Source organism: Rhinopithecus roxellana, chromosome 3, assembly GCF_007565055.1.
Source record: "Rhinopithecus roxellana isolate Shanxi Qingling chromosome 3, ASM756505v1, whole genome shotgun sequence".
NCBI classification, from domain to species: Eukaryota; Metazoa; Chordata; class Mammalia; order Primates; family Cercopithecidae; genus Rhinopithecus; species Rhinopithecus roxellana.
Window position 1 is genome coordinate 138,422,611 of NC_044551.1, and position 8,201 is coordinate 138,430,811.

The 8,201-nt window shown below is 34.1% G+C and overlaps 1 pseudogene; it reads right to left on the minus strand.

The window, feature by feature from the left end:
* Positions 1–231: 231 nt before the first annotated feature.
* LOC115896756 lies at positions 232–318 on the minus strand (annotated as a pseudogene).
* Between the last annotated feature and the right edge of the window lie 7,883 nt (positions 319–8,201).

Below are 8,201 nucleotides of genomic sequence, written 5' to 3' on the forward strand. Positions count from 1 at the left end.
AGACAGCATATAAATTTGTCTTGGCTCTTTTTCCAGGTTGCTATGCTGTGTTTTTTAATTGGGGCTTTTAGCCCATTTACATTTAAGGTTAGTATTGATATGTTTGGATTTGATCCTGTCATCATGATGTTAGCTGGTTATTTTGCAGACTTGTTTATGTGGTTGCTTTATTGTGTCACTTGTCTGTGTACTTCATTGTGTTTTTGTAGTGGCTGGTAATGGTCTTTCCTTTCCATATTTAGTTTTTTCATGCTCTACATGCTCAGGGAAGTTTCTCTAGGAATGAACTATAGAAAAGATCCCTGAAAGTATAGTCTTTGTAAAAGTTTTTAAATCAGAAAATGTGAGTCCTCCAACATTATTCTTCTTTTTCAAGATTGTTTTGGCTATTAGGGGGCACTCAAAATTCCATATGAGTTTGAGAATTAACTTTTTCTTTTTTTAAAAGAAAAGGTCATTAGAATTTTCCTAGAGATTGCATTGAATATATAGATTTATTTGGGTAGTATGACATCATAACAATATTAAGTTTTCAAATGTATTAACACTAATGTATTTTGATTCATTTAAGTATTCTTAAATTTCTTTCAGTAATGTGTTGTAGCTTTCAGTGTACAAGTCTCTCACATCTGTATCAATCAGGGTTCTCCAGAGAGACAGAACCAATAGGATATATATAGACATACATAGAAAGAGATTTATTATGTAGCATTGGCTCACACAATTACTGAGGTTGAGAAGTCTCATGATCTGCCATTTGCAAGCTGAAGACCCCAGAAAGCTGATAGTATAGTTTCATTCCAAATTTGAAAGCCTGAGAACTGGAGGGCTAATAGTGTAAGTCCCAGTCTAAGTTTGAAAGCCTGAGAACAAAGACCACTGATGTCTGAGGGCAGGAGAAAATGGATACCCTAGCCCAAGCAGAGAGCCAGTTTACTCTTCCTCTGCCTTTTTGTTCTGTTCAGCCTTCAGTGGATTGGATGATATTCACCCACATCAGTGAGGATAATCTTCTTTACTCAGCCTACCACTTTAAATACTAATCTCTTCTGAAAACATCCTCACAGACACATCCAGAAATATTTAATCAGCTATGTGGGCATCTCTTAGCTCAGTAAAGCTGATACATAAAATTAACCATCATAATCTCCTTGGCTAATTTTTGGGGGGCATTTTATTCCTTTGGATGCTACTGTAAATTGAATTAATTTTTTAATTTCTTTTTTAGATTATTTATTGGTGGTGTATAAGAGCACAATTGGTTTCTATGCATTGATCTTGTACTCAAAAACTTTGCTGGATTTGTTTATTAGATTTAGTAGCTTTTTTATGGATTATTGGGATTTTCTATTATGTCATCTGGAAACAGTTTTACTCTTTTACTTCAATTTCAATACCTTTTGCTTCTTTTTCTTGCCCAATTACTCTGGCTAGAACTTCCAGTACAATTTTGAATAGTAATGGTCAAGACAGCCTCCTCGTTTTCTTCCTGATCTTAGAGAAAATGCTTTTATTCTTTGATCGTTGAGTATAGTGTGTATAGCTGTGGGTTTTTCACAATACCCTGTATCATATTGAGGAAGTGCCCTTTCATCTTTTGGCTTAGTTTGCTCTTTGTTTTTTTCTAATTTTTAAGATGTACATTTAGGTTATTGATCTTTACTTACATTTTAAATTTAAGTTTTCATTTATTTCTTCCAGCAGTTCTTTTTTTCTTCTAGTTCTTTCTTTTTCCTTCCCCCCCTCCCCCATGAGTGCTGTATCCCCTTAAGTGATTTGGTATTTTTCTTTGACTACTCACCAGGATTCAGCCAACCACTGGGCTACCTTAAGCAGTGTCAATTCTAAGAGTGGTGGTAATCTCAGTGACCTTTACCTCAGTGAGCTTAGCTGCAGAGCAGCCAGAAAGTTACCAGTGTTTTCTCTGACAATGTAAAGAAATCTCTCTGCTTCTAGACTCTTCTGTTTTAAAGACAAGTATTATATTATAGCTGTTCTATCTACAAGGTAGAGAAAACTCACTAGCCCACTTAATAAGATTCCCTGTATCTTCTCAGATCCATCAGGCTTGAATACAGCTCCTAGAGATAGTCACAGGAGTCTCCATGAGCCAAAATTAGCCTAAACATTCTCCCCACTTGTTGCTTCAGGGTTCTTTGCTACTGGTGCACAATCTATTGTCTGTTCCAGGAGGACAATTTCAGTATGTCCTCTCTTTCCAGACCTGGAAAACCTCAAGGCTTCTAGCATCACATTTCCACATACCTCTGCCTATCAACATAGCAGCTGCTGACTCAGAAAAGGTAGTTATCTAAACTGAAGTTAAGAACATACATAGGGCAACAGTGGTATATTTTAGCTGCCATCTTCCCAGTCATTTAAAAAAATGTATATATAGGGGCCAGGCATGGTAACTCATGCTTGTAATCCCAGCACTTTGGGAGGCTGGGGCAGGTAGATCACTTGAGGTCAAGAGTTTGAGACCAGCCTGGCCAACATGGTGAAACCCTACTCTACTGAAAATACAAAAATTAGCTGGGCATGGCGGTGCATGCCTGTAATCTCAGCTACTCAGAAGGCTGAGGCAGGAGAACTGCATGAACCCAGGAGACAGAGGTTGCAGTGAGCTGAGATCATGCCACTGTACTCCAGCCTGGGCAACACAGCAAGACTCCATCTAAAAAATATATAAATATAAATATAAATATAAAATGTATAAATAGGTAATTATTTTTTAATTCTAAAGGACAGTTTTGTTATGTCTTGCAGCTATCCTTTATACATGGGAATGGATCTTAGAATTTTAAATGGGAAATATGATTAAAATACAAAAATTTTATATATGGATAAATTTTCAAGTATTCATCTCAATTATTCATCTACCTTATGTAAATAATATAATCACCATGATCCATAAAGAAATAGATATTAGTATTTGTTCCAGGAAAATAAATTGCATTTTGTGCTATAGCCAAATTATTTATTTTAACCAATGAGTAGACAAATCAAAACACAGAATTAGGAAGTAGAAAATCTCTTCTGTGCCAGGCATGGTGGCTCACGCCTATAATCCCAGAACTTTGGGAGACCAAGGTCGGTGGATCACGAGATCAAGAGATTGAGACCATCCTGGCCAACATAGTGAAACCCCCTCTCTACTAAAAATACAATAATTAGTTGGGCATGGTGATGCACATCTGTACTCCCAGCTACTCAGAAGGCTGAGGTGGGATAATCGCTTGAATCTGGGAGACGGAGGTTGCAGTGAGCCGAGATCCTACCACTGCATTCCAGCCTGGCAACAGAATGAGACTCCGTCTCAAAACAAAAGAAAAAAAAAAAAAGAAGAAAATCTCTTCTGTGTATTTTCTCCAAGCAAAACACAAAGCTTCACTTATTTCTTGTCTGAAAATAATTTTTTAAAAAAGTCACAGAAAATAAGTGAATTGAAACTTCAGAATAAACTTACTAGTCAGAAAATCTACCCAAAGTCATCAGAACTGGTGACTGATTACAATCAGAATAGATTGTAATTTGAACATACACTGTGTCATAATCTTAATAATCTTTATAAGGCAATGGTTCTTAAATGGCATTTATTTTTCAGTTATTGACAATAAATAGAACGTCGTAAGTCCCCCAGAGACCTTTTTGAAACTGTTATTTAAAAATGCTGTCCACACTTCCAAAAATCTATTGCCAAGTTTTTTTTTCTCAAAATATTTTTCTCTAGTTTTCCAAATTATGAGCAATGAGTTTCTGTTTCAACACTCTCTCACACATCTCCATTTGACTGATCATCCAACCACATCAAAATTCAAAAAGCACATTCCTCATTATCATATACTTTATATAAGCAATAATTTTGAGATTATCTCAAATCATGTTTGCAAATATATATTAAACCTATAGCAGTTTCACCCTTTTGCTTAGAGTAGTCTCATAAGCTACTCATTTGTCACCATTCACATAGTGAGAGATTTTTCACCAGCTGATAATAGATGAGAAAATAGTAATTTAAGAAGTTGCTGCTGAATAATACCTTTTGTATCTGTACTTTGCTGATTTGCCTTAGAGTTTTCAAATGCTTGTTTTCATTTTCTTAGTATGCTCATTTTTTGACAAATAAGAGAAATGAAACTATTCTTTAATTATGCTAGTGAACCATGACAAGAAATAAGTGGGAAATTTTGCTTGCACAATTGCATGATGTTCAAATTAACTGATTCTATATTTTAAAAGGAAAATATACTATCAGTTTTATATCTTTGTCATTATCTATACATACATTTAATAGCTTTTTAAAATACCAGTTTTATTTCCTATTTGAATAGCTTGCCAATACTTACCATCTGAACCAGATTTCTGTGCTTGCAGTTGGTCTTTGCTTATGACACTATAAGGTAACATATTGTGATTTGGAAGCACACATTATTCATGCCACAATGAACATAGTGCAGATTGTTGCACAGGACTCAAACTTCATTCAAAGATTTACACAAACTGTATATCAGTCATACATATTCATAACTCATGGATAATTTTATTTTTAATAACTTTTAACATAATAATAGTATTTTTTGAAATTTTGGGAAACAAGGAAAATTATGAAGAAACATCTAATGTTCATGAGTTACATCTACCACTAACTTTACATTTCAGTGTGTATCTTTTTATAAATATATACATACAGTCTCCCCCCAGTAGAGATCATACTATACATATTATTTTGAAGACTACTTTCCATACTAAGTATAATATCATACCATGTTTAAACATACTGGGGATTTGTTTATCTTTAAATTGCAATTCTTCTGAGGTATAACTGTAACTAGAGCATCACTCCATGCTCTGAATAGTAAATTTGTTTCTTACAGATACCCAACTGCTCCTTGAATTTTGCCTAGGTACTTATAAGAATCTACTCTCTCTTTTAAATAATAAATAAAAATGAGTACCCCAGTGGCTTAATCTCATAATAGATATGGCTTATACAAGGTAAAAAGTCTCTTAGTAGTTGTATTTTAATTATTAAATTCTAAATTGTTTTAACATTTTCCCTTTTTTATTTTTTATTTTTTCTTATAACTTTAACTTTTTTTAAGATTCAGGGAGTACATGTGCAGGTTGTTACATGGGCATATGGCATGATGCTGAGGTTTGGGATACAATTGATCCTGTCACCTAGGGGGCGAGCATAGTATGCAATAGTTATTCAGCCCTTGCCTCCTCTCTTCCTCTCCTGTCTAGTAGTCCCCAGTATCTACTGTTGCCATCTTTATGTCCTTGAGTGCCCAATGTATAGGTCCCACTTATAACTAAGAAAATGAGGTATTTGATTATCTGTTCTTGCATTAATGCTGTAAGGATAATGGCTTCCAGCTGCACCCATGTTCCTGCAAAGGACATCATTTCATTCTTTTTTCATGGCTATGAGAATTAGCATTTTAAAATATGTAAGACTCTGTGAAAAAGCTGGGTCGAGCTACTGTGTATGTGAGATTTTTGTTGTCGGTAGGTTTTTTTTATTAAGACACATTTAGGAATGTTATTCTAAATGATGAAAAGTATTTAATACTTTAGTAATTTATGAAAGTTAAAAAGCACCATGCATAAGTAGATAATTTTTTTTGTTTTGCATCCAATTTACTCAAACACTTTCTTTTGCAAAGGTTACTTAGAAATTAACTATGAACCCATTAAGGGACTGACCTGTGTGTTTCTCTTCATCCTCAGTGCCTAACATAAAAATTTTTTGTTTGTTGCTGCTACTACTGCTTCTACTGGTGTTGATCAAATTGGTAAGAAAATTATTTTGCTTTCTGCTTTACTCTATTGCTCATCAATAATTTGAGAGGGTTAATGAAACTTTCAAGATGGAGTTCAACAAATATGTAATAATAAGGCAAAAACTCTAAGCTTTATCTCTTGGTAGAAGTATTAAAAAGACTTTGAAATTAGGGTATAAAAATTGATTTGGGAGGATCAATTGTGTGCCCAGATTCATAGGCAAAGATCTTGCAGTGAAGAACTCACATCTCCCTTATTATTCTGGCCTTTCTCTCCATTCTCGCACACTAAATAATGCCCTCGGCCCTTTGCCCTTTATAGATAATGTATTTTATGACAATTACTACTGCTCTTTAAGCACCCTGTATTTTTAGCAACAAACTATATTCTTAAGATTTAACATATCAGCTACAAAGCAACAAAATATTCTTGGTGTTCAACTTATTTATTGGTGTTTGACATTAGGGAAAACAAATATGATCTGAATAGTATCCCTGGAGCCTAGATACTGAAATCCTGCAACATTTAAGTGTGGATTGGCTGGAGCTATCAGAGGTCATCATCTATAATTCCTCAGAGAATGGGGCTACTAAAAACAATATCTCCAAATTGGAAATAAAGTTTTTATTTCCAGGCTTTCTCTTTGGATGCTTGCTAATGATGAGAAGGCTACACTGGGTGGCAAAGTGAAGACTGTTTCAATAGGGAAAGAGCCTTAGTTAAAAAGTTTTGCGAAACCCTTGAGTGCTCAGCTTGCTACAATTACATAGTATATTTGCCATGATTCCATTGTATGTCATAAGGTCAGTAGGTTTCATCAGAATCTGTAAATCTAACACTTAAGGCCTTATCAGATTATCCCTATGACTTCATAAATTCTAAGGTTACATGGATAGAGAAGTCTCAATACTAATAACACTGTACTTACCTTAAATTTCTATTTATATTCTTAATACTTATAAATAGATTGATGCTTAAAATAAGTTTATTTCCTTATTTTTAAAGTTTGTGTTAGAAATAAATAAGCTCATAACATCTCCTGCAGTCTAGTGTGTGGTCTTTCACTTCTTACAACAGATTTCGATAATGCAGTCTGGAGAAACATGGAGGTAATGACAGAAGGAAAATGCCATAGATGGAGGAAAAAGGGTAACTAAAACTGATTGAACTAACTCCATAAACATAAAATGTCTCTGTATATTCACTTTCTTATACCATTTATGATTTAAATCAATGATCTACTATAAAATATTTGTATTCACTACTTGAAATTTACTTCATTAGCATTTTTTTGTATTAAGGTTTTGACAGTGAACCGTAAACCCTAAAAATAGCCCATCTTCATTTTCTTCATTCTTGGAAACTCTCTTAATATAAGCGTTTTGCTTTTTTGCCCCATTCCAGCTCCATCAGCATTTCTGTCTGTATCAAGCATATTTATGCATATAATCACTTACTATTACCTTCTCTATCTCTTTTCAGTTTGCATGAATACAGCTTAAGTCATTTAAAGATCCCAGATATGTGCTAATTAGAGTGTCTACCCTAAAGATATCAGTAAATCAGACTGCTGCTAATCTAGTCTCTCAATGTATTACTTTGAAGTGCCCTAGGATGCATAAGGGTATTGAAAAATATCAACCCCAGAGAACAAAATTTATCACCTCCGTCAAATAATACTCATATTGATGAATTCTGACATGTACCTCAATATAAGTCAGAATCGACTTATTATTTAATTAGCCAATTCTATGTAATGCTTGCCATTAAGTTTGACAACATATGCAGCTTCTTTCTTTTCTCATATTATGGTATAACGTAACATGAATTAAAGAGGAATCTAAAATTGAGAGTTCAATCTTCAAAGTCGTGTATTCTTTGACCTGCAGTTTGACATTCTTTCAGTGATATTAGTTTTTGTGAAGAATTAAACCCTGTTGTAGCATTGTAAGTTCTGTGACATTTTTAGAATGCAGCTTCTTGACATCAAATTGAGAATTATTTCTGGGGCTAGCTTATGGGTAACATAACGGCCCATATGCTTTATCTGAAATATGATTGTTGTTATTCAAGTAGTCTTTGCCCCAAATATACATTTATTGAAAAACTGAGCCAGATTTTCTAATCATATGGAAATAGTGGTATTTGCCTATACAATCAAACGTGCTTCTAATTCCACTTCTTGTATAGGTGGGGTAGCTAGATCTCTAAGACTAGCAGGGAGCATTGCCCTAATCCTCATTTAAAAACAAAAACAAAAACAAAAAAACTAAAAAACCTCACCAAAATCCTAGTGTTTGGGAACGCTTGCATGATATAGTATATAGAAACTCTTTTGTTCACCAGCACTCTGCCCCACATTACATTATTCTAATAACAATATACTCTTCTTTTGTGGAATTTCTCTTTCC